The following is a 16807-nucleotide window of genomic DNA, read 5'->3' as shown; positions in this document are numbered from 1 at the left end:
TCTTTTGCTCACATGTCTTCTGCTGACTCTCTCCTTATCATCACCCTGCTCTCCTACTACATTCCTTTCTGCTAAAATAATGAAAATCATAATCAATAAAAACTGAGGGAACTCAGAGGCTGGTGCCGGTGCAGGTCCTTGGTGTGCTGAGCGCCGGTCCCCTGGACCCACTGTTGTATCTCTACACTTTCTCTCTGTGTCTTATTTCTTTTCTCAGTCTCTCGTCCCACCCAACTAGAAATACTCACAGGTGTGGAGGGGCAGTCCACCACTTCATCCACCTTCTGTCATATTGAAAGTAACATCATCTTCTTCCCTCCAGGATCGTGGGAATAATATCCCTGGGGGGTTTCCACTTTCTGCCATGTATGTAGTCATATCACCCCCTCCACCGTGGAATATCATTAAGGAACATCTCACACGGGGGTGTATACTTCCTCCGATATTGGGAGTGACATCAACCTCTCGGTCTCTGAATATGAGGAAGAAAATCACAGGGCGGGTGTACACCTCGTGCTCTACGATGGGGAGTCATATCTGTCTGTTATGGGGAGTAATATCATCCTCTCCCTTTCAGGATACTAATAACAATTTAACAGGCTGGGTGAACACAGCCTGCGATGCTGAAATTATCATCCTCTCCCCCTGTTCCCCCCTTGGCTCTTCGGATCCGTATCACGAGGGGGGGAGGCACCCCCCGCGCGGCGGGGACTGAGAGCCAGCCCCTCTTCCCCCCCTGGCTCTTAGGAACCCCATCGCAGGGGGAGGAGGCATCCCCAGCGAGGCGGGGTCTCAGAGTGAGCCCCTCTTTCCCCACTGGCATTTAGGACCCCCGTCGCAGGAGGAGGAGGCACCCCCCACGAGGCGGGGACTGAGAGCCAGCCCCTCTTTCCCCACTGGCCCTTAGGACCCCCATCGCAGTGGGGGGAGGCACCCCCAGCGAGGCGGGGTCTCAGAGCGAGCCCCTCTTTCCCCACTGGCATTTAGGACCCCCATCGCAGGGGGAGGAGGCACCCCCCACGAGGCGGGGACTGAGAGCCAGCCCCTCTAAGCCTTCTGGCTCTTAGGACCCCCATCACGGGGGGGGGGAGGCACCCCCCGCGAGGCGGGTAGAGAGAGCCAGCCCCTCTTCTGCTCCTGGCTCTTAGGACCCCCATCACAGGGGGGGAGGCACCCCCCGCGAGGCGGGGTCTCAGAGCCAGCCCCTCTTCCCCCACTGGCCCTTAGGAACCCCATCGCAGGGGGGGGAGGCACCCCTCGCGAGGCGGTGTCTCTGAGCCAGCCCCTCTTCCCCCACTGGCCCTTAGGACCCCCGTCGCAGGGGGGGGAGGCACCCCCCGTGAGGCGGGTACTCAGAGCCAGCCCCTCTTCCCCCACTGGCCCTTAGGACCCCCATCGCAGGGGGGGAGGCAACCCCCGCGAGGCGGGGGCTCAGAGCCAGCCCCTCTTCCCCCACTGTCTCTTAGGACCCCCATCGCAGTGGGGGGAGGCACCCCCAGCGAGGCGGGGTCTCAGAGCCAGCCCCTCTTCCCCTGCTGGCTCTGAGGATCCTCCGTGGACTCACAGCCTCTTTACCATATTGTGAGTAATATCATCTCCCCCTCTGGAGATTACGAACTCTTTCACAGACGGGTGTACACCCTCGGTGTACAGAGGGTGTACACCCGTCTGTATTGGGAGTAATATCATCCTCTTCCTCCCTGAATATGAAGAACAGTAACACAGGGGTGTTTCTGCTCCCTGCGATATGGCGTGTCATATCCTCCTCTCCCACGCTGCAATTAGAGGGAATATCAGTGGGGGCGTGTCCACCTGTAGGGAAAAGTAAGAGAGATCAGACTGTCACTGTGTCCATGTAGAAAGGAAAGACATAAGAGACTCCATTTTCAAAAAGACCTGTCCTTTAAACAATTGCTTTGCTGAGATGTTGTTAATTTGTAGCTTTGCCCTAGCCGCTTGGCCCCAGCCACTTTGACCCAACCTGGAGCTCACCAAAACATGTGTTGTATAAAATCAAAGTTTAAGGGATGTAGGGCTGTGCAGGACGTGCCTTGTTAACAAAATGTTTACCAGCAGTATACTTGGTAAAAGTCATCGCCATTCTCTAGTCTCAATAAACCGGGGACACAATGCACTGTGGAAAGCCGCAGGGACCTCTGCCCTTGAAAGCAGGGTATTGTCCAAGCTTTCTCCCCATGTGATAGTCTGAAATATAGCCTCATGGGATGAGAAAGACCTGACTGTCCCCCAGCCCGACACCCGTAATGGGTCTGTGCTGAGGTGGATTAGTAAAAGAGGAAAGCCTCTTGCAGCTGAGATGGAGGAAGGCCACTAGCTCCTGCTTGCCCCTGGGAACTGAATGTCTCGGTGTAAAACCCGATTGTACATTCGTTCAACTCTGAGATAGGAGAAAAGCTGCCCCGTGGCGGGAGGCGAGACATGTTTGCAGTAACACTGCCTTGTTCTTCTTTACTCCACTGAGATGTTTGGGTGGAGAGAAACAAATCTGGCTTATGTGCACGTCCAGTCACAGTACCTTCCCTTGAACCTAATTATGACATGGATTCTTTTGCTCACATGTCTTCTGCTGACTCTCTCCTTATCATCACCCTGCTCTCCTACTACATTCCTTTCTGCTAAAATAATGAAAATCATAATCAATAAAAACTGAGGGAACTCAGAGGCTGGTGCCGGTGCAGGTCCTTGGTGTGCTGAGCGCCGGTCCCCTGGACCCACTGTTGTATCTTTACACTTTCTCTCTGTGTCTTATTTCTTTTCTCAGTCTCTCGTCCCACCCAACTAGAAATACTCACAGGTGTGGAGGGGCAGTCCACCACTTCATCCACCTTCTGTCATATTGAAAGTAACATCATCTTCTTCCCTCCAGGATCGTGGGAATAATATCCCTGGGGGGTTTCCACTTTCTGCCATGTATGTAGTCATATCACCCCCTCCGCCGTGGAATATCATTAAGGAACATCTCACACGGGGGTGTATACTTCCTCCGATATTGGGAGTGACATCAACCTCTCGGTCTCTGAATATGAGGAAGAAAATCACAGGGCGGGTGTACACCTCGTGCTCTACGATGGGGAGTCATATCTGTCTGTTATGGGGAGTAATATCATCCTCTCCCTTTCAGGATACTAATAACAATTTAACAGGCTGGGTGAACACAGCCTGCGATGCTGAAATTATCATCCTCTCCCCCTGTTCCCCCCCTGGCTCTTCGGATCCGTATCACGAGGGGGGGAGGCACCCCCCGCGCGGCGGGGACTGAGAGCCAGCCCCTCTTCCCCCCCTGGCTCTTAGGACCCCCATCGCAGGGGGAGGAGGCACCCCCAGCGAGGCGGGGTCTCAGAGCCAGCCCCTCTTTCCCCACTGGCATTTAGGACCCCCGTCGCAGGGGGAGGAGGCACCCCCCACGAGGCGGGGACTGAGAGCCAGCCCCTCTTTCCCCACTGGCCCTTAGGACCCCCATCGCAGTGGGGGGAGGCACCCCCAGCGAGGCGGGGTCTCAGAGCGAGCCCCTCTTTCCCCACTGGCATTTAGGACCCCCATCGCAGGGGGAGGAGTCACCCCCCACGGGGCGGGGACTGAGAGCCAGCCCCTCTAAGCCTTCTGGCTCTTAGGACCCCCATCACGAGGGGGGGGAGGCACCCCCCGCGAGGCGGGTACAGAGAGCCAGCCCCTCTTCTGCTCCTGGCTCTTAGGACCCCCATCACAGGGGGGGAGGCACCCCCCGCGAGGCGGGGTCTCAGAGCCAGCCCCTCTTCCCCCACTGGCCCTTAGGAACCCCATCGCAGGGGGGGGAGGCACCCCTCGCGAGGCGGTGTCTCTGAGCCAGCCCCTCTTCCCCCACTGGCCCTTAGGACCCCCGTCGCAGGTGGGGGAGGCACCCCCCGTGAGGCGGGTACTCAGAGCCAGCCCCTCTTCCCCCACTGGCCCTTAGGACCCCCATCGCAGGGGGGGAGGCAACCCCCGCGAGGCGGGGTCTCAGAGCCAGCCCCTCTTCCCCCACTGTCTCTTAGGACCCCCATCGCAGTGGGGGGAGGCACCCCCAGCGAGGCGGGGTCTCAGAGCCAGCCCCTCTTCCCCCGCTGGCTCTGAGGATCCTCCGTGGACTCACAGCCTCTTTACCATATTGTGAGTAATATCATCTCCCCCTCTGGAGATTACGAACTCTTTCACAGACGGGTGTACACCCTCGGTGTACAGAGGGTGTACACCCGTCTGTATTGGGAGTAATATCATCCTCTTCCTCCCTGAATATGAAGAACAGTAACACAGGGGTGTTTCTGCTAACTGCGATATGGCGTGTCATATCCTCCTCTCCCACGCTGCAATTAGAGGGAATATCAGTGGGGGCGTGTCCACCTGTAGGGAAAAGTAAGAGAGATCAGACTGTCACTGTGTCCATGTAGAAAGGAAAGACATAAGAGACTCCATTTTCAAAAAGACCTGTCCTTTAAACAATTGCTTTGCTGAGATGTTGTTAATTTGTAGCTTTGCCCTAGCCGCTTGGCCCCAGCCACTTTGACCCAACCTGGAGCTCACCAAAACATGTGTTGTATAAAATCAAAGTTTAAGGGATGTAGGGCTGTGCAGGACGTGCCTTGTTAACAAAATGTTTACCAGCAGTATACTTGGTAAAAGTCATCGCCATTCTCTAGTCTCAATAAACCGGGGACACAATGCACTGTGGAAAGCCGCAGGGACCTCTGCCCTTGAAAGCAGGGTATTGTCCAAGCTTTCTCCCCATGTGATAGTCTGAAATATAGCCTCATGGGATGAGAAAGACCTGACTGTCCCCCAGCCCGACACCCGTAATGGGTCTGTGCTGAGGTGGATTAGTAAAAGAGGAAAGCCTCTTGCAGCTGAGATGGAGGAAGGCCACTAGCTCCTGCTTGCCCCTGGGAACTGAATGTCTCGGTGTAAAACCCGATTGTACATTCGTTCAACTCTGAGATAGGAGAAAAGCTGCCCCGTGGCGGGAGGCGAGACATGTTTGCAGTAACACTGCCTTGTTCTTCTTTACTCCACTGAGATGTTTGGGTGGAGAGAAACAAATCTGGCTTATGTGCACGTCCAGTCACAGTACCTTCCCTTGAACCTAATTATGACATGGATTCTTTTGCTCACATGTCTTCTGCTGACTCTCTCCTTATCATCACCCTGCTCTCCTACTACATTCCTTTCTGCTAAAATAATGAAAATCATAATCAATAAAAACTGAGGGAACTCAGAGGCTGGTGCCGGTGCAGGTCCTTGGTGTGCTGAGCGCCGGTCCCCTGGACCCACTGTTGTATCTTTACACTTTCTCTCTGTGTCTTATTTCTTTTCTCAGTCTCTCGTCCCACCCAACTAGAAATACTCACAGGTGTGGAGGGGCAGTCCACTTCATCCACCTTCTGTCATATTGAAAGTAACATCATCTTCTTCCCTCCAGGATCGTGGGAATAATATCCCTGGGGGGTTTCCACTTTCTGCCATGTATGTAGTCATATCACCCCCTCCGCCGTGGAATATCATTAAGGAACATCTCACACGGGGGTGTATACTTCCTCCGATATTGGGAGTGACATCAACCTCTCGGTCTCTGAATATGAGGAAGAAAATCACAGGGCGGGTGTACACCTCGTGCTCTACGATGGGGAGTCATATCTGTCTGTTATGGGGAGTAATATCATCCTCTCCCTTTCAGGATACTAATAACAATTTAACAGGCTGGGTGAACACAGCCTGCGATGCTGAAATTATCATCCTCTCCCCCTGTTCCCCCCCTGGCTCTTAGGATCCGTATCACGAGGGGGGGAGGCACCCCCCGCGCGGCGGGGACTGAGAGCCAGCCCCTCTTCCCCCCCTGGCTCTTAGGAACCCCATCGCAGGGGGAGGAGGCATCCCCAGCGAGGCGGGGTCTCAGAGCGAGCCCCTCTTTCCCCACTGGCATTTAGGACCCCCGTCGCAGGAGGAGGAGGTACCCCCCACGAGGCGGGGACTGAGAGCCAGCCCCTCTAAGCCTTCTGGCTCTTAGGACCCCCATCACGGGGGGGGGGAGGCACCCCCCGCGAGGCGGGTACAGAGAGCCAGCCCCTCTTCTGCTCCTGGCTCTTAGGACCCCCATCACAGGGGGGGAGGCACCCCCCGCGAGGCGGGGTCTCAGAGCCAGCCCCTCTTCCCCCACTGGCCCTTAGGAACCCCATCGCAGGGGGGGGAGGCACCCCTCGCGAGGCGGTGTCTCTGAGCCAGCCCCTCTTCCCCCACTGGCCCTTAGGACCCCCGTCGCAGGTGGGGGAGGCACCCCCCGTGAGGCGGGTACTCAGAGCCAGCCCCTCTTCCCCCACTGGCCCTTAGGACCCCCATCGCAGGGGGGGAGGCAACCCCCGCGAGGCGGGGTCTCAGAGCCAGCCCCTCTTCCCCCACTGTCTCTTAGGACCCCCATCGCAGTGGGGGGAGGCACCCCCAGCGAGGCGGGGTCTCAGAGCCAGCCCCTCTTCCCCCGCTGGCTCTGAGGATCCTCCGTGGACTCACAGCCTCTTTACCATATTGTGAGTAATATCATCTCCCCCTCTGGAGATTACGAACTCTTTCACAGACGGGTGTACACCCTCGGTGTACAGAGGGTGTACACCCGTCTGTATTGGGAGTAATATCATCCTCTTCCTCCCTGAATATGAAGAACAGTAACACAGGGGTGTTTCTGCTCCCTGCGATATGGCGTGTCATATCCTCCTCTCCCACGCTGCAATTAGAGGGAATATCAGTGGGGGCGTGTCCACCTGTAGGGAAAAGTAAGAGAGATCAGACTGTCACTGTGTCCATGTAGAAAGGAAAGACATAAGAGACTCCATTTTCAAAAAGACCTGTCCTTTAAACAATTGCTTTGCTGAGATGTTGTTAATTTGTAGCTTTGCCCTAGCCGCTTGGCCCCAGCCACTTTGACCCAACCTGGAGCTCACCAAAACATGTGTTGTATAAAATCAAAGTTTAAGGGATGTAGGGCTGTGCAGGACGTGCCTTGTTAACAAAATGTTTACCAGCAGTATACTTGGTAAAAGTCATCGCCATTCTCTAGTCTCAATAAACCGGGGACACAATGCACTGTGGAAAGCCGCAGGGACCTCTGCCCTTGAAAGCAGGGTATTGTCCAAGCTTTCTCCCCATGTGATAGTCTGAAATATAGCCTCATGGGATGAGAAAGACCTGACTGTCCCCCAGCCCGACACCCGTAATGGGTCTGTGCTGAGGTGGATTAGTAAAAGAGGAAAGCCTCTTGCAGCTGAGATGGAGGAAGGCCACTAGCTCCTGCTTGCCCCTGGGAACTGAATGTCTCGGTGTAAAACCCGATTGTACATTCGTTCAACTCTGAGATAGGAGAAAAGCTGCCCCGTGGCGGGAGGCGAGACATGTTTGCAGTAACACTGCCTTGTTCTTCTTTACTCCACTGAGATGTTTGGGTGGAGAGAAACAAATCTGGCTTATGTGCACGTCCAGTCACAGTACCTTCCCTTGAACCTAATTATGACATGGATTCTTTTGCTCACATGTCTTCTGCTGACTCTCTTCTTATCATCACCCTGCTCTCCTACTACATTCCTTTCTGCTAAAATAATGAAAATCATAATCAATAAAAACTGAGGGAACTCAGAGGCTGGTGCCGGTGCAGGTCCTTGGTGTGCTGAGCGCCGGTCCCCTGGACCCACTGTTGTATCTTTACACTTTCTCTCTGTGTCTTATTTCTTCTCTCAGTCTCTCGTCCCACCCAACTAGAAATACTCACAGGTGTGGAGGGGCAGTCCACCACTTCATCCACCTTCTGTCATATTGAAAGTAACATCATCTTCTTCCCTCCAGGATCGTGGGAATAATATCCCTGGGGGGTTTCCACTTTCTGCCATGTATGTAGTCATATCACCCCCTCCGCCGTGGAATATCATTAAGGAACATCTCACACGGGGGTGCATACTTCCTCCGATACTGGGAGTGACATCAACCTCTCGGTCTCTGAATATGAGGAAGAAAATCACAGGGCGGGTGTACACCTCGTGCTCTACGATGGGGAGTCATATCTGTCTGTTATGGGGAGTAATATCATCCTCTCCCTTTCAGGATACTAATAACAATTTAACAGGCTGGGTGAACACAGCCTGCGATGCTGAAATTATCATCCTCTCCCCCTGTTCCCCCCCTGGCTCTTAGGATCCGTATCACGAGGGGGGGAGGCACCCCCCGCGCGGCGGGGACTGAGAGCCAGCCCCTCTTCCCCCCCTGGCTCTTAGGAACCCCATCGCAGGGGGAGGAGGCATCCCCAGCGAGGCGGGGTCTCAGAGCGAGCCCCTCTTTCCCCACTGGCATTTAGGACCCCCGTCGCAGGAGGAGGAGGCACCCCCCACGAGGCGGGGACTGAGAGCCAGCCCCTCTAAGCCTTCTGGCTCTTAGGACCCCCATCACGGGGGGGGGGAGGCACCCCCCGCGAGGCGGGTACAGAGAGCCAGCCCCTCTTCTGCTCCTGGCTCTTAGGACCCCCATCACAGGGGGGGAGGCACCCCCCGTGAGGCGGGGTCTCAGAGCCAGCCCCTCTTCCCCCACTGGCCCTTAGGACCCCCGTCGCAGGGGGGGGAGGCACCCCCCGTGAGGCGGGTACTCAGAGCCAGCCCCTCTTCCCCCACTGGCCCTTAGGACCCCCATCGCAGGGTGGGGAGACACCCCCCGTGAGGCGGGTTCTCAGAGCCAGCCCCTCTTCCCCCACTGGCCCTTAGGACCCCCATCGCAGGGGGGGAGGCAACCCCCGCGAGGCGGGGGCTCAGAGCCAGCCCCTCTTCCCCCACTGTCTCTTAGGACCCCCATCGCAGTGGGGGGAGGCACCCCCAGCGAGGCGGGGTCTCAGAGCCAGCCCCTCTTCCCCCGCTGGCTCTGAGGATCCTCCGTGGACTCACAGCCTCTTTACCATATTGTGAGTAATATCATCTCCCCCTCTGGAGATTACGAACTCTTTCACAGACGGGTGTACACCCTCGGTGTACAGAGGGTGTACACCCGTCTGTATTGGGAGTAATATCATCCTCTTCCTCCCTGAATATGAAGAACAGTAACACAGGGGTGTTTCTGCTCCCTGCGATATGGCGTGTCATATCCTCCTCTCCCACGCTGCAATTAGAGAGAATATCAGTGGGGGCGTGTCCACCTGTAGGGAAAAGTAAGAGAGATCAGACTGTCACTGTGTCCATGTAGAAAGGAAAGACATAAGAGACTCCATTTTCAAAAAGACCTGTCCTTTAAACAATTGCTTTGCTGAGATGTTGTTAATTTGTAGCTTTGCCCTAGCCGCTTGGCCCCAGCCACTTTGACCCAACCTGGAGCTCACCAAAACATGTGTTGTATAAAATCAAAGTTTAAGGGATGTAGGGCTGTGCAGGACGTGCCTTGTTAACAAAATGTTTACCAGCAGTATACTTGGTAAAAGTCATCGCCATTCTCTAGTCTCAATAAACCGGGGACACAATGCACTGTGGAAAGCCGCAGGGACCTCTGCCCTTGAAAGCAGGGTATTCTCCAAGCTTTCTCCCCATGTGATAGGCTGAAATATAGCCTCATGGGATGAGAAAGACCTGACTGTCCCCCAGCCCGACACCCGTAATGGGTCTGTGCTGAGGTGGATTAGTAAAAGAGGAAAGCCTCTTGCAGCTGAGATGGAGGAAGGCCACTAGCTCCTGCTTGCCCCTGGGAACTGAATGTCTCGGTGTAAAACCCGATTGTACATTCGTTCAACTCTGAGATAGGAGAAAAGCTGCCCCGTGGCGGGAGGCGAGACATGTTTGCAGTAACACTGCCTTGTTCTTCTTTACTCCACTGAGATGTTTGGGTGGAGAGAAACGAATCTGGCTTATGTGCACGTCCAGTCACAGTACCTTCCCTTGAACCTAAATATGACATGGATTCTTTTGCTCACATGTCTTCTGCTGACTCTCTCCTTATCATCACCCTGCTCTCCTACTACATTCCTTTCTGCTAAAATAATGAAAATCATAATCAATAAAAACTGAGGGAACTCAGAGGCTGGTGCCGGTGCAGGTCCTTGGTGTGCTGAGCGCCGGTCCCCTGGACCCACTGTTGTATCTTTACACTTTCTCTCTGTGTCTTATTTCTTTTCTCAGTCTCTCGTCCCACCCAACTAGAAATACTCACAGGTGTGGAGGGGCAGTCCACTTCATCCACCTTCTGTCATATTGAAAGTAACATCATCTTCTTCCCTCCAGGATCGTGGGAATAATATCCCTGGGGGGTTTCCACTTTCTGCCATGTATGTAGTCATATCACCCCCTCCGCCGTGGAATATCATTAAGGAACATCTCACACGGGGGTGTATACTTCCTCCGATATTGGGAGTGACATCAACCTCTCGGTCTCTGAATATGAGGAAGAAAATCACAGGGCGGGTGTACACCTCGTGCTCTACGATGGGGAGTCATATCTGTCTGTTATGGGGAGTAATATCATCCTCTCCCTTTCAGGATACTAATAACAATTTAACAGGCTGGGTGAACACAGCCTGCGATGCTGAAATTATCATCCTCTCCCCCTGTTCCCCCCCTGGCTCTTAGGATCCGTATCACGAGGGGGGGAGGCACCCCCCGCGCGGCGGGGACTGAGAGCCAGCCCCTCTTCCCCCCCTGGCTCTTAGGAACCCCATCGCAGGGGGAGGAGGCATCCCCAGCGAGGCGGGGTCTCAGAGCGAGCCCCTCTTTCCCCACTGGCATTTAGGACCCCCATCGCAGGAGGAGGAGGCACCCCCCACGAGGCGGGGACTGAGAGCCAGCCCCTCTAAGCCTTCTGGCTCTTAGGACCTCCATCACGGGGGGGGGAGGCACCCCCCGCGAGGCGGGTACAGAGAGCCAGCCCCTCTTCTGCTCCTGGCTCTTAGGACCCCCATCACAGGGGGGGAGGCACCCCCCGCGAGGCGGGGTCTCAGAGCCAGCCCCTCTTCCCCCACTGGCCCTTAGGAACCCCATCGCAGGGGGGGGAGGCACCCCTCGTGAGGCGGTGTCTCTGAGCCAGCCCCTCTTCCCCCACTGGCCCTTAGGACCCCCGTCGCAGGGGGGGGAGGCACCCCCCGTGAGGCGGGTACTCAGAGCCAGCCCCTCTTCCCCCACTGGCCCTTAGGACCCCCATCGCAGGGGGGGAGGCAACCCCCGCGAGGCGGGTTCTCAGAGCCAGCCCCTCTTCCCCCACTGTCTCTTAGGACCCCCATCGCAGTGGGGGGAGGCACCCCCAGCGAGGCGGGGTCTCAGAGCCAGCCCCTCTTCCCCCGCTGGCTCTGAGGATCCTCCGTGGACTCACAGCCTCTTTACCATATTGTGAGTAATATCATCTCCCCCTCTGGAGATTACGAACTCTTTCACAGACGGGTGTACACCCTCGGTGTACAGAGGGTGTACACCCGTCTGTATTGGGAGTAATATCATCCTCTTCCTCCCTGAATATGAAGAACAGTAACACAGGGGTGTTTCTGCTCCCTGCGATATGGCGTGTCATATCCTCCTCTCCCACGCTGCAATTAGAGGGAATATCAGTGGGGGCGTGTCCACCTGTAGGGAAAAGTAAGAGAGATCAGACTGTCACTGTGTCCATGTAGAAAGGAAAGACATAAGAGACTCCATTTTCAAAAAGACCTGCCCTTTAAACAATTGCTTTGCTGAGATGTTGTTAATTTGTAGCTTTGCCCTAGCCGCTTGGCCCCAGCCACTTTGACCCAACCTGGAGCTCACCAAAACATGTGTTGTATAAAATCAAAGTTTAAGGGATGTAGGGCTGTGCAGGACGTGCCTTGTTAACAAAATGTTTACCAGCAGTATACTTGGTAAAAGTCATCGCCATTCTCTAGTCTCAATAAACCGGGGACACAATGCACTGTGGAAAGCCGCAGGGACCTCTGCCCTTGAAAGCAGGGTATTGTCCAAGCTTTCTCCCCATGTGATAGTCTGAAATATAGCCTCATGGGATGAGAAAGACCTGACTGTCCCCCAGCCCGACACCCGTAATGGGTCTGTGCTGAGGTGGATTAGTAAAAGAGGAAAGCCTCTTGCAGCTGAGATGGAGGAAGGCCACTAGCTCCTGCTTGCCCCTGGGAACTGAATGTCTCGGTGTAAAACCCGATTGTACATTCGTTCAACTCTGAGATAGGAGAAAAGCTGCCCCGTGGCGGGAGGCGAGACATGTTTGCAGTAACACTGCCTTGTTCTTCTTTACTCCACTGAGATGTTTGGGTGGAGAGAAACAAATCTGGCTTATGTGCACGTCCAGTCACAGTACCTTCCCTTGAACCTAATTATGACATGGATTCTTTTGCTCACATGTCTTCTGCTGACTCTCTCCTTATCATCACCCTGCTCTCCTACTACATTCCTTTCTGCTAAAATAATGAAAATCATAATCAATAAAAACTGAGGGAACTCAGAGGCTGGTGCCGGTGCAGGTCCTTGGTGTGCTGAGCGCCGGTCCCCTGGACCCACTGTTGTATCTCTACACTTTCTCTCTGTGTCTTATTTCTTTTCTCAGTCTCTCGTCCCACCCAACTAGAAATACTCACAGGTGTGGAGGGGCAGTCCACCACTTCATCCACCTTCTGTCATATTGAAAGTAACATCATCTTCTTCCCTCCAGGATCGTGGGAATAATATCCCTGGGGGGTTTCCACTTTCTGCCATGTATGTAGTCATATCACCCCCTCCACCGTGGAATATCATTAAGGAACATCTCACACGGGGGTGTATACTTCCTCCGATATTGGGAGTGACATCAACCTCTCGGTCTCTGAATATGAGGAAGAAAATCACAGGGCGGGTGTACACCTCGTGCTCTACGATGGGGAGTCATATCTGTCTGTTATGGGGAGTAATATCATCCTCTCCCTTTCAGGATACTAATAACAATTTAACAGGCTGGGTGAACACAGCCTGCGATGCTGAAATTATCATCCTCTCCCCCTGTTCCCCCCTTGGCTCTTCGGATCCGTATCACGAGGGGGGGAGGCACCCCCCGCGCGGCGGGGACTGAGAGCCAGCCCCTCTTCCCCCCCTGGCTCTTAGGAACCCCATCGCAGGGGGAGGAGGCATCCCCAGCGAGGCGGGGTCTCAGAGTGAGCCCCTCTTTCCCCACTGGCATTTAGGACCCCCGTCGCAGGAGGAGGAGGCACCCCCCACGAGGCGGGGACTGAGAGCCAGCCCCTCTTTCCCCACTGGCCCTTAGGACCCCCATCGCAGTGGGGGGAGGCACCCCCAGCGAGGCGGGGTCTCAGAGCGAGCCCCTCTTTCCCCACTGGCATTTAGGACCCCCATCGCAGGGGGAGGAGGCACCCCCCACGAGGCGGGGACTGAGAGCCAGCCCCTCTAAGCCTTCTGGCTCTTAGGACCCCCATCACGGGGGGGGGGAGGCACCCCCCGCGAGGCGGGTAGAGAGAGCCAGCCCCTCTTCTGCTCCTGGCTCTTAGGACCCCCATCACAGGGGGGGAGGCACCCCCCGCGAGGCGGGGTCTCAGAGCCAGCCCCTCTTCCCCCACTGGCCCTTAGGAACCCCATCGCAGGGGGGGGAGGCACCCCTCGCGAGGCGGTGTCTCTGAGCCAGCCCCTCTTCCCCCACTGGCCCTTAGGACCCCCGTCGCAGGGGGGGGAGGCACCCCCCGTGAGGCGGGTACTCAGAGCCAGCCCCTCTTCCCCCACTGGCCCTTAGGACCCCCATCGCAGGGGGGGAGGCAACCCCCGCGAGGCGGGGGCTCAGAGCCAGCCCCTCTTCCCCCACTGTCTCTTAGGACCCCCATCGCAGTGGGGGGAGGCACCCCCAGCGAGGCGGGGTCTCAGAGCCAGCCCCTCTTCCCCTGCTGGCTCTGAGGATCCTCCGTGGACTCACAGCCTCTTTACCATATTGTGAGTAATATCATCTCCCCCTCTGGAGATTACGAACTCTTTCACAGACGGGTGTACACCCTCGGTGTACAGAGGGTGTACACCCGTCTGTATTGGGAGTAATATCATCCTCTTCCTCCCTGAATATGAAGAACAGTAACACAGGGGTGTTTCTGCTCCCTGCGATATGGCGTGTCATATCCTCCTCTCCCACGCTGCAATTAGAGGGAATATCAGTGGGGGCGTGTCCACCTGTAGGGAAAAGTAAGAGAGATCAGACTGTCACTGTGTCCATGTAGAAAGGAAAGACATAAGAGACTCCATTTTCAAAAAGACCTGTCCTTTAAACAATTGCTTTGCTGAGATGTTGTTAATTTGTAGCTTTGCCCTAGCCGCTTGGCCCCAGCCACTTTGACCCAACCTGGAGCTCACCAAAACATGTGTTGTATAAAATCAAAGTTTAAGGGATGTAGGGCTGTGCAGGACGTGCCTTGTTAACAAAATGTTTACCAGCAGTATACTTGGTAAAAGTCATCGCCATTCTCTAGTCTCAATAAACCGGGGACACAATGCACTGTGGAAAGCCGCAGGGACCTCTGCCCTTGAAAGCAGGGTATTGTCCAAGCTTTCTCCCCATGTGATAGTCTGAAATATAGCCTCATGGGATGAGAAAGACCTGACTGTCCCCCAGCCCGACACCCGTAATGGGTCTGTGCTGAGGTGGATTAGTAAAAGAGGAAAGCCTCTTGCAGCTGAGATGGAGGAAGGCCACTAGCTCCTGCTTGCCCCTGGGAACTGAATGTCTCGGTGTAAAACCCGATTGTACATTCGTTCAACTCTGAGATAGGAGAAAAGCTGCCCCGTGGCGGGAGGCGAGACATGTTTGCAGTAACACTGCCTTGTTCTTCTTTACTCCACTGAGATGTTTGGGTGGAGAGAAACAAATCTGGCTTATGTGCACGTCCAGTCACAGTACCTTCCCTTGAACCTAATTATGACATGGATTCTTTTGCTCACATGTCTTCTGCTGACTCTCTCCTTATCATCACCCTGCTCTCCTACTACATTCCTTTCTGCTAAAATAATGAAAATCATAATCAATAAAAACTGAGGGAACTCAGAGGCTGGTGCCGGTGCAGGTCCTTGGTGTGCTGAGCGCCGGTCCCCTGGACCCACTGTTGTATCTTTACACTTTCTCTCTGTGTCTTATTTCTTTTCTCAGTCTCTCGTCCCACCCAACTAGAAATACTCACAGGTGTGGAGGGGCAGTCCACCACTTCATCCACCTTCTGTCATATTGAAAGTAACATCATCTTCTTCCCTCCAGGATCGTGGGAATAATATCCCTGGGGGGTTTCCACTTTCTGCCATGTATGTAGTCATATCACCCCCTCCGCCGTGGAATATCATTAAGGAACATCTCACACGGGGGTGTATACTTCCTCCGATATTGGGAGTGACATCAACCTCTCGGTCTCTGAATATGAGGAAGAAAATCACAGGGCGGGTGTACACCTCGTGCTCTACGATGGGGAGTCATATCTGTCTGTTATGGGGAGTAATATCATCCTCTCCCTTTCAGGATACTAATAACAATTTAACAGGCTGGGTGAACACAGCCTGCGATGCTGAAATTATCATCCTCTCCCCCTGTTCCCCCCCTGGCTCTTAGGATCCGTATCACGAGGGGGGGAGGCACCCCCCGCGCGGCGGGGACTGAGAGCCAGCCCCTCTTCCCCCCCTGGCTCTTAGGAACCCCATCGCAGGGGGAGGAGGCATCCCCAGCGAGGCGGGGTCTCAGAGCGAGCCCCTCTTTCCCCACTGGCATTTAGGACCCCCGTCGCAGGAGGAGGAGGCACCCCCCACGAGGCGGGGACTGAGAGCCAGCCCCTCTTTCCCCACTGGCCCTTAGGACCCCCATCGCAGTGGGGGGAGGCACCCCCAGCGAGGCGGGGTCTCAGAGCGAGCCCCTCTTTCCCCACTGGCATTTAGGACCCCCATCGCAGGGGGAGGAGGCACCCCCCACGAGGCGGGGACTGAGAGCCAGCCCCTCTAAGCCTTCTGGCTCTTAGGACCCCCATCACGGGGGGGGGGAGGCACCCCCCATGCTGCGGGGACTGGGAGCCAACCCCTCTTCCCTGCCTGGCTCTTAGGACCCCCATCGCAGGGTAGCAAGGCACCCCCCGCTAGGCGGGGACTGAGAGTCAGCCCTTCTTCCTCCCCTGGCTCTTAGGACCCCCATCGCACTGGGGGGATGCACCCCTGGCGAGGCGCGGACTTAGAGCCAGCCGCTCTTCCCCCCCTGGCTCTTGGGACCCCCATCGCAGGGGGGGAGGCACCCCCTCGTGGCGGGGACTGAGAGGCAGCCCCACTTCCCTCCATTTCTCTTAGGACCCCCATCGCAGGGAGGGGAGGCACACCCCGCGAGGCGGTGACTGAGAGCCAGCCCTTCTTCCTCGCCCAACTCTGAGGATCCCCATCACACGGGGGAGGCACACCCCACGAGGCGGGGACTGAGAGCCAGTCCCTCTTCCCCCCTGGCTTATGACCCCCATCGCGGATTCTAAGATCCTTAGGACCGATCTGGAGGGCTGTGGGTATTAGGTGTCCAAGAAGAAAACTCAGATCTGCCGACGACCGCAGGTAGCTTACTTGGGATTTACTATTCGACAGGTGTCCAAGAGCAGCCCGGGATCCCAAAGAAAGCAGGTCATTTGCAATCTTCCGGAGCCTAAGGGCAGAAGGCTGGTGAGAGAATTCCTAGGAGCTGTGGGGTTTTGTAGACTGCGGAGCCCAACTTTGCAGTATTAGCCACGCCTTTGTATGACATCACAAAGGGGGCGGGGACCGGGAACATTTGGAATGGGGATTCCAATAGCAGCAAGTCTTTCATGACTTAAAGGAAAAAC

At 55.6% G+C, this 16807-nt stretch overlaps 1 protein-coding gene across 19 annotated transcripts in view; it reads right to left on the bottom strand.

The window, feature by feature from the left end:
* Nucleotides 1–16807, bottom strand: part of LOC107974580 (E3 ubiquitin-protein ligase TRIM52) — a 75049-nt gene that overhangs the window by 15265 nt on the left and 42977 nt on the right. For 17 of the 19 annotated variants that reach the window (XM_063807466.1, XM_063807456.1, XM_063807455.1 and 14 more), the window contains 8 exons: nucleotides 16551–16629; nucleotides 15152–15375; nucleotides 12587–14150; nucleotides 10186–11585; nucleotides 7781–9184; nucleotides 5379–6779; nucleotides 2814–4377; nucleotides 249–1812 (listed from right to left, as the gene is read on the bottom strand). The gene's annotated coding sequence lies outside the window, so the exon portion shown is untranslated. The remainder of the gene's footprint in view (nucleotides 1–248; nucleotides 1813–2813; nucleotides 4378–5378; nucleotides 6780–7780; nucleotides 9185–10185; nucleotides 11586–12586; nucleotides 14151–15151; nucleotides 15376–16550; nucleotides 16630–16807) is intronic. The other 2 variants (XM_063807450.1, XM_063807458.1) reach the window with 1 other exon arrangement.

This window comes from Pan troglodytes, chromosome 2 (assembly GCF_028858775.2).
Source record: "Pan troglodytes isolate AG18354 chromosome 2, NHGRI_mPanTro3-v2.0_pri, whole genome shotgun sequence".
Lineage (NCBI taxonomy): Eukaryota > Metazoa > Chordata > Mammalia > Primates > Hominidae > Pan > Pan troglodytes.
This window is presented reverse-complemented; position numbering and strand designations above follow the sequence as displayed.